Genomic DNA, 17,182 nt, shown 5'->3' with positions numbered 1-17,182 from the left:
GAGAATATAAGAAGGGAATAATGAGCTTCTTAGTTTTAATCCTAAATCTGGCCGTCACTCCATCTGTAGTCTTGGGACAATCATTTAAACTGCTTACCTCAGTTTTCTTGTCTACTGCCCTTGTGAGTGCTTAGGTAAAATGTGTATGTTTGTTTATTTCTTTATAGTGTTACAAACTACAAAGCAAATGAATTTCACAAGTATTTTATAAAATGGAGAACTGACTCTGCACGTAGGAAAACATTAGCAGTAACAATAGACAGAGAAATAATTTTTTTTAAATTTATGACTTTAAAAGAAACACCATTACTTTGGCTTTTTAATTTGAAACAGAACTCTTAGTTTTGCTCAATCTTTAATATAGTATTACCAAAGGAATATACATGGGAATATACATGTTGTTGGATACATGACTAAAATGGGAAGTAGAAAGCTTAAAGGTAATTTAGTAAAGAATGACAAATATACTTAAAATTATTTAACTCTTTCTTAGAAGTCTTATTTCTGAAAGTAAAATTGTTCAGAGTAGAGGGAAGAATGTATGTATGTATATATTATGGACATATAAATGTAGGTGATCTACATAGTGAGATGTTTAATTTTTAATCTGTAGTATTAGATATGTTGATTATATAAAAAGAAAACATACGATTATGAAAAATCAAAAGTAGTTACTGAAGAATGTTATAGAACCTAACATCTAGGAATGTTAAAAAATGGAATAATGTAAATAGAATCCTACTTTTGTTGAAAGAATTAAGTTAGTTTCTTTCACATAATGCTTATCAGGGTTATTTTAGGTAACTCAGTAATTTTTGATATAAATTGGCATATTCTGAGGAGATTCTAAAGGTTAAGTTTTGTGAGTATTCTAGCTTAGTCAAGTTATCAAAGTAAAAGTTATAATAGTGCCTCTATTTTAATTTACAATAACAAGTAATTTATGTCATTTATTGAATACTTACTATATGCAAACCTCTGGGCTAATTCTATTGTCATTTAATATTCATGATAATCACATGAGGTGGAGGTACCATTATTACTTCCATTTTTATCAATGAGGAAGTAATTGTAGAGAATTTAAATAATTTGAGTAAGGTCCTTAGCCAGTAAATACCAGAGCCAAGCTGAAAACACTAACACAATTCAGAATCCAGAACAGTCTCCAGTGTCATACCCTTAACCATTGTGTTTATATTTTGGAGATAGTAAAGGTGCTTACACATTTGATTCAGATGGTTTTATTTTTTTCATTAATTTATCAAATATAAGTATCAGTCACTTTAAGGAATTAAGGTAATAGCATTATAAAGCAATACAAAATCCCTTGTCTCAAGAAGCCTGCAGTCTAGTGGAAGAGGCAGAAAATTAATAGGCTGTTTACAGTACAATGTGATAACTGATAAAATATAGGTCAGTACAGGATGCTAAAGGTGACGCCAAGGAGAGATATCCAATGTATTGTTTTATTTCCATATTTAATTTGCATATTTGTGTGTTGTTCTAGGTACATGGGAAATATCAGTAAATGAAACTTTCAAAGGTCTCGGCTTTTGTGGCACATATAGTAGGAGTGGAGATAAATGATAATAAGCAAACTGCATAGCGTTTTAGAAGATGACAAATATTATGAAGTAAAGAAAAAGGAGCAGGATGTGAAGGTTAGGTGGTGATGGGATTCGGGGGCTGAGGAAGGATTCACAAAGAAGAGATATTGAGGAAAGATTAAGGAAGTTAGCCATGTGGATACCTTTGGAAAGTCTTCGAGGCAGAGGGCATGAGGCAGGAGCATGATTGGTTTGCTCAGGGAAATGAATGGTTGTCACTGTGAGTCCGGGTATGGAGAGAGAAAGAGGAGGTATTGTCAAAGGAAATGAGTGAGTGGGTTATTCATGTAGGGCCTCCGTGGGGACTTTGAGGAGCCACTCCAGGGCTTTCAGTATTTTTAAAAAGGATCACTCCAGTTGCTATGTTTAGAATAGATTGTATGTAAAGAGGCATGGACCACCAGATAGAAAGTTCTTAGAGTAATATAAATGAGAGAAGGTAGTGGCCTAGTAGCAGTTAAATTCTGGATGTTTTTAAGGTACAACCAAAAAGATTTCTAGTTGGGCTGGATGTGAGATGCAAGGAAAGAGGAGAAAAGATGACTTTAAGGGTTTTGGCAGCTGGAAGGATGGTGTTGCCATCAGCTGTGACATGGGGAAGAATTTCAGGTGGAGAAGGTTTGGGATGAGGATGAAGAATCAGGACTCCGGCTTTGGATGTGGTAGACCAAAATGTTTATTAGATATGCAAGTGGAGATGTGAGAAAGCTTTACAGAGAGGGTACAACCCAAATTGAGACTGAAGAATGAATTGGACTTACCTAGTCAAACAGGTAGTTTGTGGTGAAATTTGAGAGCATTTGCTACATACTTGAATGAATCTTGGCATTATCTACTTTGTATATTTACTAATGAAAGTAACATCTAAACATCTAATAAGTAAAAACATTTAAAAAGTAATAAAAATATTTCAAAGAACAAAATTATTCTGGGTAGTCAAGTTTTCAGAGTATTTCACTGACTGCTATTTTCATGAGTTGTACTGTCTGCTTTTACATATGTTGATTCTCACCTTAGTACTGTAAGGTAAATAGTATTTCTGCTTTACATTTGGAGAAACTGAGTATGAGGGAGATTAATATTCCCTAAGGTCATTGATAGATTAGGTGATAGGCCTGGATTCAAATCCAGGCCTTTAGATTCCATTGACCATGCTCCTTATTTTAAAAATGTATGATGTTAAAATTAAAAAATTTTTAGACTTTTGTTTGAGGTCTCAAGGAGTTGTCTATTTAAAATGTTGGTTATCATTCTGTAGTGTAACACAGTGATACCCTTGGGACATAAGGTTTTTAGATTCTTGATCAAGGAGTCAAGTCATTTGTTGTTGTTCTTTGAATAACTACAGAGCTTTCAGTATAGTTACCTGTTATAGACACTCCCTCTACTCCTGGTTCCCATCCCTGTGTATAGTGCTTAATAAGTGCTTAGAAAATTACAGCTGATATTATCATCATCTTTTTCTTTGTACTCTACTGTGGCCTTGGGAATCAACCCAAGCTTGTTGGAATCATGTGTCAATTATAAAACTTCAAAGATTAAGGGCACAAAGACATTCTAAATAATGAAGAATGAGTTTGAATCCACACATTTTATCAGCTTGGAGACCATCTTTATTTCTTTTGCTTTTTTGGCTGTTTTTTAGGCAAGTGAATTTGCTAAATAGCTGTGTTTCTTACTGGAAAACCAGTAATCTCTAAGATGCCACTGGGTATTTTCATTGTAAAATTGAACATAAGTTGTTCAACTTTAGTAGGGAATAAAAATATAGTTGTTCTTTGAAACATACTTATTTTTGAGGTGACAATGCTGTATTTTAAAAACTTAAACCTTTTGCCTTCTGGATCGAAATAGAATTTATTTCATGTGAGTTAATGCTGTTTACATTTATGATGTTTTTAAAGGTACTTAAGAGCAAGCATTCAGAGAAACTGCAGGAAAGAAACATTTTTATGAAGCCATATCAAACATATAGAAATACCAGTTTTTTAAAAAACCTGTTGTAGATTAAAATAGGATATGAGTCTAAATGGTCATTTTAAGTATATACTAAGGGAATAGGTAGAAACTTTACATTGTCTATATATTTATGTTCTATAAATACATGACTTTACACTAAGTCTGATGTTTTGGTACATTTCTCAAAATTTTATGCTGTTTTCTCAAAGGAACAAAGAAGATGTATTCATTCTTCCTATGCCTTTCTCTAAAGTTTTCCTTTTATTTTATTAACTTAAAGATTTCTTTAAGTATAACTTTTTTATGGTCACTGTAATCATTAAACAGATTATTTAAGTAAACAAAAATGTTGGTTGACCCCTACAACATTCTTTATCTAAGTTATCTATGTAATTTCATATTTTAATTAATTCTGCTTATGATTAGAATTATATTTCCTGAGCATTTCTACTTAGTCATAAAAATAGTAGTGTATATGTTACATGTTTATGTATCACTTCGTTTTAAAATTTGTTTTATTTGGACTATGTCTTTGGTTCAGTTGGGGAAAAGGAAATGACCTGTTGATCAGAAAAAAAATTTCTGTTCAAAGTACTTTATTAGTGCCTATTTTTAAATAATTATACTGAACTAAATGTTATATCCTTTATAAATTGAAATGTCCAGAGAGGCTGGGCGCAACACCTCACCTCTGTAATCCCAGCATTTTGGGAGGCCAAGGCAGGTGGATCACCAAAGTTCAGGAGTTCAAGACCAGCCTGGCCAACGTGGTGAAACCCCATCTCTACTAAAAATACAAAAAATTAGCCGGGCGTGTTGTCAGGCGCCTGTAATCCCAGCTACTTGGGAGGCTGAGTCAGGAGAATCGCTTGAACCCAGAGGCAGAGGTTGCAGTGAGCTGAAATCACGCCATCCAGCCTGGGTGACAAGAGTGAAACTCCGTCTTAAAAAAGAAAGAAAGAAAGAGAGAAAAGGAGAGAAGGAGGGAGGGAGGGAGGGACGGGGGGAGAGGGAGAGAGAGAGAAAGAGAGAAATAGAGAGAGAAAGAAATGTCCAGAGAATGAGTATTCTGATTTATTTTTTCTGGAATAGTTTGTCTTAACATTATTAAAATTTAATGTATTTGTGCAAGTATAAAACCATAGAGGGCTACTAGGTCCTGATTTGAAAATCTGCGCTACTACTAATCTAGTTTGGTAAATAAAGTACAAACAAATATTAAATGAGTCTTGATTTGATAATTTGAGCAACTAATCTAGTTTTACAAGCAAAGCGTAATCAAATATTAAATGTGTTACAGTAATTAAAAAACACCAGAGATGTCAAAAGGAGCATAAGATTAATTGCTCAATGAGTGATATGTAAGCAAAATACTATGAATTGACAGTAAGAGAGGGGTCATTTGAATGACCAGGGAAGGCTCCTTTAAGGAAAAGGAACTAGAACAGCGTCTTCAAGCACCAGGCAGGACTTCAAACATACATTTTTACAAATAACTTTATTGAGATATAATTCACAACCATGCAGTTCACCCATTTAAAGTATATAGTTTAATGGCTTTTGGAATATTACATTTTTTTTTACATTGCAGTAAAACGTCTATAACATAAAATTTGTCATTTTAACCATTTTTATGTACACAATTCAGTGGTCTTAATTACATTCATAGTGCTGTGCAACCATCGTTACTGTCTATTTCCAAAATTTTTTCATCATGCCAAGCAGAAACTCTGTAACCATTAAGTAATAATAACTCCTGGTCAGATGCAGTGGTTCATGCCTGAATCCCAGCACTTTGGGAGGCTGAGGCGGGAGGATCACTTGAGACCAGGAGTTCAAGGCCAGCCTTGGCAATGTAGTGAGACCTCTGCTCTACAAAAATAAAATAGCTGGGCATGGTGGCACACGCCTGTAGTCCCAGCTACTCAGGCCTTGAGCACAGAAGGTTGAGGCTGCAGTAAACTGTGATCGCACCACTGCACTCCAGCCTGGGTGACAGAGTGAGACTGTGTCTCAAAAAAAATTTTTAAATAAAAAAAAGCAGTAACTCCCCATTTCCCTCACCATCTGCTATCTCCTAGTAACCTCTAATCTACTTTCCATCTCTGCAAATTTTCCTCTTCTGCATATTTTTCATAAGTGGAATCATACAATGTTTGTCCTTTTTTGGGTTGGGCTTATCTCACTTTAGAGTTTTCAGGGTTCATCTATGTTATAGCATGTAGCACAACTTCATTTCCTTTTATAGTTCAATTTTATATTATGTATGTACATATATACATATAAATGTACATTTATACATACACACTTGTATGTATATATGTACATATATAAACAATTGCTTATATATACATGTACATATATACATATATTTGTGTATCCATATCCATATATTTGTACATATATACAAATATACATATATACATATGTTTGTACATATATACAAATATATATAATTATATACATATGTATTTATATGTATATCACATTTGTTTATTCATCTTTTGAGGGATATAGGTGTACAGGTATGTTTTCAAGTCTCTGCTTTCAATTCATACAGTAATTTTACATTAACTTTTTGGAGGAACCACAAAACTGTTTCCAGATAGCTGAAACAAGCATTGATTTTATTCTGTTACACTGTGTAGTGAATGTAAAAGATTAGGCTGAGTGAATACTGGCTTCAGCACATATGGGCTATTTTTCTTAAAAGAGAGTAAAAAAGCCATATGTGTTATGTGTGAAAACATATATATGTGTAAATAGCCACCTCTTAAAGTGAATTTTAAAAAATAAGCATTCTGGTTGTATGTAACCCCAGTTTTGTAATATTTTCTAGAACATGGTCATTGAGTTTGAATTTCTTAGTCCCTAGGAACGATGTTATAAAAGGATGTTTCCACAAGTAATTAGAATTAACAGTGTATTTCTGCCTGTTTTTAAGATATCTATTAGTTGCCTTTTTTGCATTATAATATAAAATCACTCAATTATATCTGACTGGAAAGTGTTTCCAGTATATTCTTTTTAGTCAATTTATTTTCCTTCATATATGTTAATGTTTTATATTTTATAAGTGAGAGAGAAGACTATAGTCATTTCATTCAGCATTTTTGAGATCACTCTTACAAGTATAAATTCTGGAATTCCATATGGATTAGAACAATGTTTATCTGTCTTTTTGTAGATCAGTGAGGGACCACTAAGCCAAAAGGCAGGGTTTATTTCACTGGCTTGATAAGGTTATAGGACTGAGGAAATGGGGCGCAATATTAAAATAGGGAAACTTTGACCTAATTACAAGTTTCCCTAAGAGGGATATATAATATCACAAACCCACAAACAGTAATGAATTACCACTTGTGGATTCAATAAGGAAATAAATGGTAATAACAGATATAATGGGTCATACTGATGAGGATATTATTTAGGACATCAGAGAGTAATTTCTGGAAATAAAAGGAAAGCTAATTGGAAGTTTTCTTTAAATTTCTCATCAGGGGGCATACATGAGAGTGTGTAATGCATAGGGAGATTGAAATAGCCAGCAATTTTGAGAAAATTGACATGGATAGCTCATGGAATTTTTTTTTCTTTTGGCAAACCTCTGAGGCAATTTGCCTTAATATGAATTTGAATCTTAAGTAGGAACTGGGAATGAGATTATAGGGTGTTTAAATCATTAACCAAAGTTGGACTTGGAGAAATCTTTTGGGAAATAAGTTTCCACTTGGTTAAAAGCAAAATTTCAATAATCTATAGAGCATATAATTGTAACAAACTGAATACTCTGAATAACTTACTGAATACAAATTCAATAATTAGATAAGTAGTTTAAATGTTTTTAGTTTGACATTGCTGATCTGGCAAGAAAGTAAGGAGTCACTGTGACTAAAACTTAAGTGAAATAGAAAATTTAAAGAAGATAAGAAAGTGTCAAAGCCAACTTTCATTTCAAGGAACCTGCTGAACTTGTGATGGAAGTATCTATTTACGAGGCTGTACAATAGCCCATATTCAAAATCAGAGAGATAGGCCAGGCGTTGTGGCTCATGCCTGTGATCACAACACTTTGGGAGGCCAAGGCGGGTAGATTGCTTGAGGCCAAGAGTTCGAAACCAACCTGGCTAATATGACGAAACCCCATCTCTGCTAAAAATACAAAAATTAGCTGGGCGTGGTGGCACATGACTGTAATCCCAGCTAATCGGGAAGCTAAGGCACAAGAATCATTGAACCGGGAGGTGGAGGTTGTGGCGAGCTAAGATTAGGCCACTTGCACTACAGCCTGGGCGACAGAGGGAGACTCTAAATAAATAAATAAATAAATAAATAAATAAATAAATAAGTTAGATAGTGCTGTTACTTTTATTTCAAAACATCTCTACTTCCATTTTGAAACAAGGTGGTCTCTTTTGAACCTCCCTTTTTAAAATGTTTAAGTTCCTTCTTTCTAAAAGTAATCATACCTTTAGTATAACTCTTACTCACTTTGTCCCTTCTCATTTTCTTAAAGTTTTTTTGTTATTCAATTTAGATTACTTCTCATGGTAGGAAGATTGTAATGAATCCTAGATCTAATTTGATTCCTAATATCTTAGTGCACTGATTGAAAAACATATCTAATTTTCCAAAGTCATATTAATCCCTTATACACAAGCAGATACACATTCAAAGAACCTTAATGCCTTATAACTTTCTGGACCTCTAGTATATGTGAAATGCAAATGAAATTTTTTTAGGGAGACTACTGCTTTTCTCTTCAAAGAAACACCTTTCCAATTCTTAGTTTTCACCTGAAACTTGGAATTAATATTCTTTCTAGATATAATTGTTTAGATTTTTTTTTAACCTCCTCACTTTCATAGTTGTTTGAAGCCTAACTTTCATCACTAAATCAACTGTTGACCTGTTACCTAATAAACTTTTTCTGTAGCCTATTTCTTCAAGTTTTGTACTTTAATGTATCAGGCTATATGTTACACAGGAAACCTCAAGTTTTTTGTTCTGAAAACCATTTAACTCTCCTTTGCAGCCATCTAATCTCTCTTTGATGACCATCTAAGCAGTTTTCAGAAGGCCTTAATTTGTTATTATCCCAGACTTTATTTTGGGGCCCCATGAATCTAAAACTTTTATAATTATAGTTTAGATAACTGAGTAGAAGTACCATTACTTTTATGTTGACCTGTTCCACAAAGTATTACACCTGACACTGAACAAGAGATTTGTGTGTGAGTGATGGGTTATTCATCAGTCCCACCAGTAGTGCCAGTTTTCAGACTCTGATCTCTTTGAATAGTTTATCTTGCGTGTTAGATTCTCTCGCTTGAATTGCTCTTTCTCTTTTCCTTTTTCTTATCCTCCTTTCATTCTAGGACACAAATTACTGAGGGTGGAAAAGAACTCAGTACTCTCTATTATTTGTGACCCCAAAAGGAAAGTTTTCAGGGTTAAAAATCGAGAGGAGAAAAGACATTGTGGTAATGGTGTTTCCCATGTTGGTCCTGTATTCTTATAGATAACACAGTTTCTGAAATGCAGGCTTTCTCTTCTAAGCTTTTCTAAGCTGTGCCTGAAGTATTCATAGTATTCTTCCTGAAGGTTTGGAGTTTTTCTGGACTGGGCCGATCTGGTTCTTTGTGGAGTTACTGCCCAAGTACCAGGAGATATTCCTCCATCTAAGCAGCTGATAGAAGTCTACATCATCCCTTTCTGGATGCTTTTCTTTTTTTATTTCCTAATAAGTATCTGTATGTTCAGATCTGCTTATTAATCATTCCTTAGACATGATGTTGAAATGGAACTTTGTGGATATTCATTTATCCCGTGTAATACAGTGTATTACAGCTCAGATCTCCTGGATATATGGGTCAGTAGTTCCATTGCTAGGTCCAGTTTCCCTCCTGTCGTCCTGGCTCCCTCTGGATATAGGTGAGGTGGAGCTTCAAGAAGCAATAGACCGGCCGGGCGCGGTGGCTCAAGCCTGTAATCCCAGCACTTTGGGAGGCCGAGATGGGCGGATCATGAGGTCAGGAGATCGAGACCATCCTGGCTAACACAATGAAACCCCGTCTCCACTAAAAATACAAAAAAATTAGCCGGGCGTGGTGGCGGCGCCTGTAGTCCCAGCTACTCGGGAGGCTGAGGCAGGAGAATGGCGGGAACCCGGGAGGCGGAGCTTGCAGTGAGCCGAGATCGCGCCACTGCACTCCAGCCTGGGCAACAGCGTGAGACTCCGCCTCAAAAAAAAAAAAAAAAAAAAAGAAGCAATAGACCATGGTAAGGATTACCTAGCAAGGGATTCATGGGTAGAGAGCCTTACCCAGGTAGTCACATGTCCTTGTAGAATTTTTTTTGGAGGGGTGAAGGTCCTGCTACCACCTTTCCATATGCCTACTCTAGTTATAGCAAACTTGCCAGACAGCCCTTATAAGAGTTTTTTTTGGGAGGGGCAGAAGACTCTTGGAAAGGAGAGATCTGTGTTTCAGATTCTCTGTCATTGTTGACAGGAGGATAGCTGGGAGTTCTCACAACTGCCCTTGTCACCTCTCATCCTGAATGCTCATCTGGACACAGGGTAGTTTATAATGTATTATATTCTTAGCTTGCCAATGTGTAACTATTCAGAGCCTCAGTTATCAGTAAAGCCAATTATTTTTCAAGTCTTTCATTGTCAGTTTCAGGTTATAGAAACTGCCTTATACACATACCTGCTGTTACTTGTATGAATTGTTCTCTTTTTATTTTCCTACCTGGCTTTTGGGGCTTACGATGATGAATTTTATATTCTTGCCTTCTTATGGGACCTTTTCATCTAAGCTATCTGTATATTTTTCCCATTCTTTATATTAGCAGATATTGTCCCATTCCCTTATATTAGCAGATAGTTTCTTCCTTTTTAAATTTTTGTCTGTTTTAGTGAGTCTTATAGCATCTTTAATATTAAGTACTGGGCCAGCAAGACAGTGAATGTTACTCAATTATTATTTTCGTTTGAACTTCAAAATTGACATAATCTGGCAATGGTGAAGCTTATAAAAGCTCCATGGCAGTGATTCTTAACCTTGGAATCTTCTGGAGGGCTTCCCAACCTGTTAATGCTTACCTCCCCACCCCCAGAGATTCTGATATAATTGATCTAGAGATCTGCCTTGTCACAGGTTTATATATTTAAGATCCCCCACGTGTTTCTAATGTGCAGCCAGGCTTGTGAATCATTACATTAAAGGAATTGTGTGATAAACTTGTTTATGAAGTAAAAAATTCATTTTACACTCAGAAAATACTTGAAAAACTACTAGATGACAGGACACTTTGCTGGAATTCGCTTCTACGAAATTACGTATACTTCTTTGCTTCACTGTTTTCTAAATTAAGATTTTTATTGGTCAAGTTTTCTCTAAGTAGATGACCCCCTCCCTTTATAGTGGGCTTATTACTTTTATCTGAAGTTATTGCGTAAGTCATTTTCATAATGTTACTCTTTGTCCATCAAGATTAAAATAAGTTGAGCTTGATTATATAATAAATATGTAGCTTTATAAATTAAGTTCTATCATCTAAGACAGATTGTGAAAGATAATTGCTCTCTTCACCTTTGTTTAAAATATAACTTATATATACAGATTGAACTGGAGAACCAAATAAGTTCATGTAGAACTTTGATAGCTAAAGGAATGTTCTAGACTTGTGTTTTTATGTATTTGTGTATAGTATTTCATATGTATATAAAAATTGTCTTACTGTTTAAGCTGAGTGGAACCCTATTTGCCTTTTATGAGATTCCAATATGTCTTAAGAGAGAAGGATGTTCAATATGGGACTGATAAACCCAATGTGACTCGATTGATCCCAAGGTATTGATGTGTTTTTAGTAAAATAAAATTAGCTTACACAAATAAACCAGTGGTGCCTAACTCCCTGCCTTTAGTGAATTTGAGAAGTTTGATATAAATACAGAAAAGCAGAGGTTTTTTTTTTGGCACAAATAGATTTCTTGGATGTCAAGTTAAATTTTAAGGTTCAATCTGGACAGAGTGCCATGTGCCTGTAGTCTCAACTATGCAGGAAGCTGAGGCAGGAGGATCGCTTGAGGCCAGGAGTTAGAGGCTGAAGTGCACTAGGATCTGCCTGTGAATAGCCACTGCACTCAGGCCTGGGCAACATGGTGAGACCCTCATCTCTTAAAAAAATGTTTTTAAGATTTCAACACTTTATTAAAATTAAGATGCCTAAGTGCCAACATGCATCTCAGAAGAATCTGTATAATATTCTTTGAAAGTCGTTTATTTAATGTTAGTATAAATATACTAATCAGTATTAATGCTGTTGCCTTACCAAGTTTACAGTATATTCAAAAAACATTAAAGCAAAATATAGACATTTGACATATTTTATTCAATTCACTACTTTGTGGAAACTTTTGAAGAGATTTTCTGATTTGCCAGAGGAAGCCAGATATCAGCTGGGCGCAGTGGCTCACACCTGTAATCCTAGCACTTTGGGAGGCCAAGGCAGGTGGATCACCTACGGTCAGGAGTTTGAGACTAGCCTGGCCAAAGTGGTGAAACCCTGTCTCTACTAAAAATACAAAAAATTAGCCCAGCGTAGTGGCGGGCACCTGTAATGCCAGTTGCTTGGGAGGCTGAGGCAGGAGAATGGCTTGAACCCAGAAGGGGGAGGCTGCAGTGAGCTGAGATCGCACCATTGCACTCCAACCGGGGCAACAAGAGTGAAACTCCGTCTCAAAAAAAAAAAAAGAAGGCAGATAACAAAATAAAAAATTGTTATATAGTACAATGTTATAAGTGACTTAATTAGGGAATACACAAGATTAACAAGAAAGGACCTAAGACTTCCTTGTGAGTCAGAACGGTTCCTTAGAAGAAGTTACACATGAGCTGAGACCTAGAGTGTATGTAGGAGTAAGGCAGAGAATAAGGGCAGGGCATTTGAGGGAGAACAAACATCATGCACCAAAAACATAGTGTGGATACAGGAGGAGACAGTTGTGTATTTGGGAATGGCAAGAAGTTTAGTCACCTAATATGTGAGAAGAGAGTGGAAAAGGAGACCAAAGAAGCCAGAGGCCTATTAAACAGAGCTTGTTATGCTTAGCAGAAGACCTGGAATTTTATCATACAAGTGACATAGAAACACAGAAAGATTTTAAGTAGGGGAGTGGCAGGATCAGATTTTTATATTAAAAAGATTACTGCTTACAAAAAACAAAAACAAAAACAAAAAAAACAGGATTACTCTTGGTAGAAACAGGATTGAAGGAAAGAGAAGCAGAGAACCTTCTTGGAAGGCTACTGCATTATTTCCAATAAGAATTGATTTAGGATTGTACTAAGATGATGGTGGGAGTAGAGAGAAGATATATATGCTGCTAATGTTGGATAAACTTGTTAGTCCCCAAACTGAATTAATATAGCTTTACCAAGTTTTAAAAAAATATATGTACTATGGAGGTGCAAGATTACTAAATGGATGAGCACCTGGGAGAGTTTGGTATGGGTTCGTGACTTGATTTTCTGTCTCAGCATATCATTATATAGCACATGAAAAGTCATATTAGAGACATTCTACATTTGGTCTTGGATATAGAGTCTAGAATCAAGAATATTGAATTTAAAATTCCCATAGAGAATTCATTAAGTCAAATGGCATTTTGTCATTGAGTATCATTGAGAGATGCAGATAATCTTTTATTTTGGAGACAAGGTCTTGCTCTATTGCCTAGGCTGGAGTATACAGTGTCATGATCACAGCTCACTGCAGCCTCAGTCTCCCAGGCTCAGGCATCCTCTTGTCTCAGCCTCCTGAGTATCTGGGACCACAGGCATATGCCACCATGCTTGGCTAGTTTTTTTTCCTTTTTGAGAGATGGGGTTTTGCCATGTTGCCCAGGCTGGTCTTGAAATTCCTGAGCTCAAGGGATCCTCTCATCTTGGCCTCCTAAAGTGCTGGGACTACAGTTTTTAGTGTATTCACAGAGTTGTGCAACCATCATCACAATCAATTAGAACATTTCATAATCCCCCAGAGAGACCCAATATCCATTAGCAGTCACTCTTCATTTTCCCCCAACCTACCCATAGTTCTATATTTTCTGTCTCCACAGAGTATCCCTTTCTAGATGTTTCATTTAAATGGAATCATGAAACCCATGGTCATTTGTGACTGGCTTCTTTTACTTATCTCAATGTTTTCAGAGTTCTTCCATGTTGCATCATTTATCACTTTATTCCTTTTTATTGCTGAATAATATTTAATTGTATGGATATACCACATTTATTCATTCATCAGTTGATAGCCATTTGGGTTATTCTGCTTTGGGGCTATTATGAACAAGAGCTATGAACATTCAGGTACCAGTTTTTGTGTAGACATATATTTTCATTTCTTTAGGGTATATGCCCAAGAATAGGAGTAGAATTCTACCTAAGAGTTGAATTGCTGGGTTATACAGTAACTCGGAATGTTTAACCCTTTGAGGAACTCAGATATTCTTAACTTTTCAACATTTGAAGTAGAATATTTAGATGATCATATAAAGTAGAGACAGTTTTGTGGTTAAATTAGGTATTATGGTTTTATCATTAGACTACATTATTTTAGTAATCAGAAAACTGTGTTTATAAAGGATACTTAAAAGTTTTTAAAATCATGGTAATGCTCATTTTTAGAATAATGTTATTATTGAGTTTGTACTTTGTTTTACTTTGTAGAAATACTAAAAAAAAATTTGGCTCATAGTTATATTCATGATATCACTTTGTTTAACCATTGAATATTTTCACACCAAAACACACACACACGGTGTGTGTGTATGTATATAACATATATATTTGACACAGCATCTCACTCCGTCACCCAGGCTGGAGTGCAGTGGCATGATCACAGCCCACCGCAGCCTCAACCTCCCTGGGCTCAGGTGTTCCTCCCCCATCAGCCTCTTGAGTAGCTGGGACTACAGGTGCAAGCTACTCATCATGCTCATCATGCTCAGCTAATTTATATATATATATATAGAGAGAGAGAGAGTTAATTTTTTTTTTTTTTTTAACAGAGATGGGGTTTCACCATGTTGCCCAGGCTGATCTTGAACTCCTGGGCCCAAGCAATCTGCCTGCCTCAGCCTCCCAAAGTGCTGGGATTATAGGCGTTGGCTTTCGTGCCCAGCCATTTTCTTTCTTTCTTTCCTTTTCTTTTTTTTTTTTTTTTTGAGATAGAGTCTTGCTCTGTCACCCAGGCTGGAGTGCAGTGGCACAGTCTCAGCTCACTGCAACCTCCGCCTTCTGGGTTCCAGCGATTCTCCTGACTCAGCCTCCCGAGTAGCTGAGATTACAGGCATGCACCACCACACCCAGCTAATTTTTGTATTTTTAGTAGAGATTGGGTGAAACCCAGTCTGCCAGGCTGGTCTCGAATTCCTGACTTCAGGTGATCCGCATGCCTCGTCCTCCCAAAGTGTTGGGATTACAGGCGTGAACCACCACACCTGGCCTCCAAGCTGTTTTCGTATTTTAATGCAGGTTATGTTTAGACATGTTTAGGATGTATACTTAGGGCCTTGTACTATGAAGGAATTTATTTCCTCTGAGCATTGTCACAGAGGGTCTTCATTCTTCCATATAAAAACTAGGAATATTATGATAAAGAGAAGGCCAAGACAATAAGCAAAAAGAACAAAGCTGGAGGCATCACTTCAAAGAGAACATCACGGAAGGCGCCCCAACTTCAAACTATATTACAAGGCTACTGTAACTGAAACAGCATGGTGCAGGTACAAGAACAAACACAGAGATGAATAGAACAGAATAGATAACTCAAAAATAAGATCACACACCTACAATCATCTGATCTTCAAGAAACCTGACAAAAACGAGCAATGGGAAAATGACTCCCTATTTAATAAAGGGTACTGGGAGAGCTGGCTAGCCATATGCAGAAAATTGAAACTGGACCCCCTCCTTACACCATATACAAAAATTAACTCAAGGTGTATTAAAGACTTAAATGTAAAACCCAAAAGTATAAAAACCCTAGAAGAAAATCTAGGTAGTACCATTCAGGACATAGGCAGGGGCAGAGATTTTATGATGAAAACGGCAAAAGCAATTACAACCAAAGCAAAAACTGATAAATGGGATCTAATTAAACCAAAGAGCTTCTGCACAGCAAAAGACTATCATCAGAGTGAACAGACAACCTACAGAATGGGAGAAAATTTTTGTAGTCTATCTAACTGACAGAGGTCTAATATCCAGAGTCTACAAGGAACTTAAACAAATTTATAAGAAAAAAAACACCATTAAAAAGTGGGCAAAGGACATGAACAGACACTTCTCAAAAGAAGACATACACTTGGCCAACAAACATACAAAAAAAAGCTCAACATCATGCCAATCAAAACCACAGTGAGATACCATCTCACACGAGTCAGAATGGCCATTATTAAAAAGTCAAAAACAACAGATGCTGATGAGGTTGCAGGGGAAAAGGAATGCGTTTACACTGTTGATGGGAGTGTAAATTATTTCAACCATGTGGAAGACAGTATGGCGATTCCTCAAAGATCTAAAAGCTGAAATACCATTTGACTCAGCAATCCCATAACTGGGTGTATACCCAAAGGAATATAAATCATTCTATTATAAAGATACATACACCGTGTATGTTCATTGCAGCACTGTTCACAATAGCAGAGACATGGACTCAACTTTAATACCCATCAATGATAGACTGAATAAAGAAAATGTGGTGCATACACCATGGAATACTATGCAGCCATAAAAAGGAATGAGATCATGTCCTTTGCAGGGACATGGATGGAGTTGGAAGCCATTATCCTGAGCATTCTAACGTAAGAACAGAAAATCAAACATGACATGTTCTTACGTATAAGTGGAACTGAATAACAAGAACATGTGGACACAGGGAGGAGATATACACACCCTGGTGCATGTTGGAGTGGCAGGGGTGGGGGTGAGAGAGAGCATCAGGAAGAATAGCTAATGGATGTTGGGCTTAATACCTAGGTGATGGGTTGATCTATGCAGCAAACCACCATGGCACATGTTTACCTATGTAACAAACCTGCACAGCCTATACATGTACCCCTGAACTTAAAAGTAGAAGAAAAAAAATATTAATAATAAAGAGAGGGTGTAGCATGCCTCCTGTTAGGTATTTTGTTACGTATTTGGCCAGGAGAATGTAGAAAGAAAATCTTTTCTTCAAACTTAAGATACATGGGTAGAAAAACAGCTCAATAAAAGTCAACATTATTTATGTTGATATTTGGGTATTGCCAGTACAGTAAGGCATGGACAAGTGTATGCAATTCAGAAAATAATAAAAATTATGAGAGAAATGGATGAGGCATAATTGAAACGATAAGTTAATACATAATTTGACCAAATGGTATAGTTAAGAGAATGGTAGGGGGAATTATAATAATAACTTTTTTGTGTATATTTGGAGATTATCAATGTCAAAAGGAGAAAACTTGGTCGCTAGATTACTGAAAAACGCACGACTACAGTCTGAACAAAATTAATTTTGTGTATAATGAAGGTTATAAAATTATGTATTAACTTCTCAGG

General features: G+C 36.0%; 1 protein-coding gene across 31 annotated transcripts in view; it reads left to right on the top strand.

Annotated features, from left to right (window-relative positions):
* The window catches only part of LOC105493186 (bromodomain adjacent to zinc finger domain 2B), a 412,599-nt gene that overhangs the window by 198,204 nt on the left and 197,213 nt on the right, over nt 1–17,182 (top strand). The gene's annotated exons all lie outside the window — the stretch shown is intronic.

Source organism: Macaca nemestrina, chromosome 11 (genome assembly GCF_043159975.1).
Source record: "Macaca nemestrina isolate mMacNem1 chromosome 11, mMacNem.hap1, whole genome shotgun sequence".
Classification (NCBI taxonomy): domain Eukaryota; kingdom Metazoa; phylum Chordata; class Mammalia; order Primates; family Cercopithecidae; genus Macaca; species Macaca nemestrina.
This window is presented reverse-complemented; position numbering and strand designations above follow the sequence as displayed.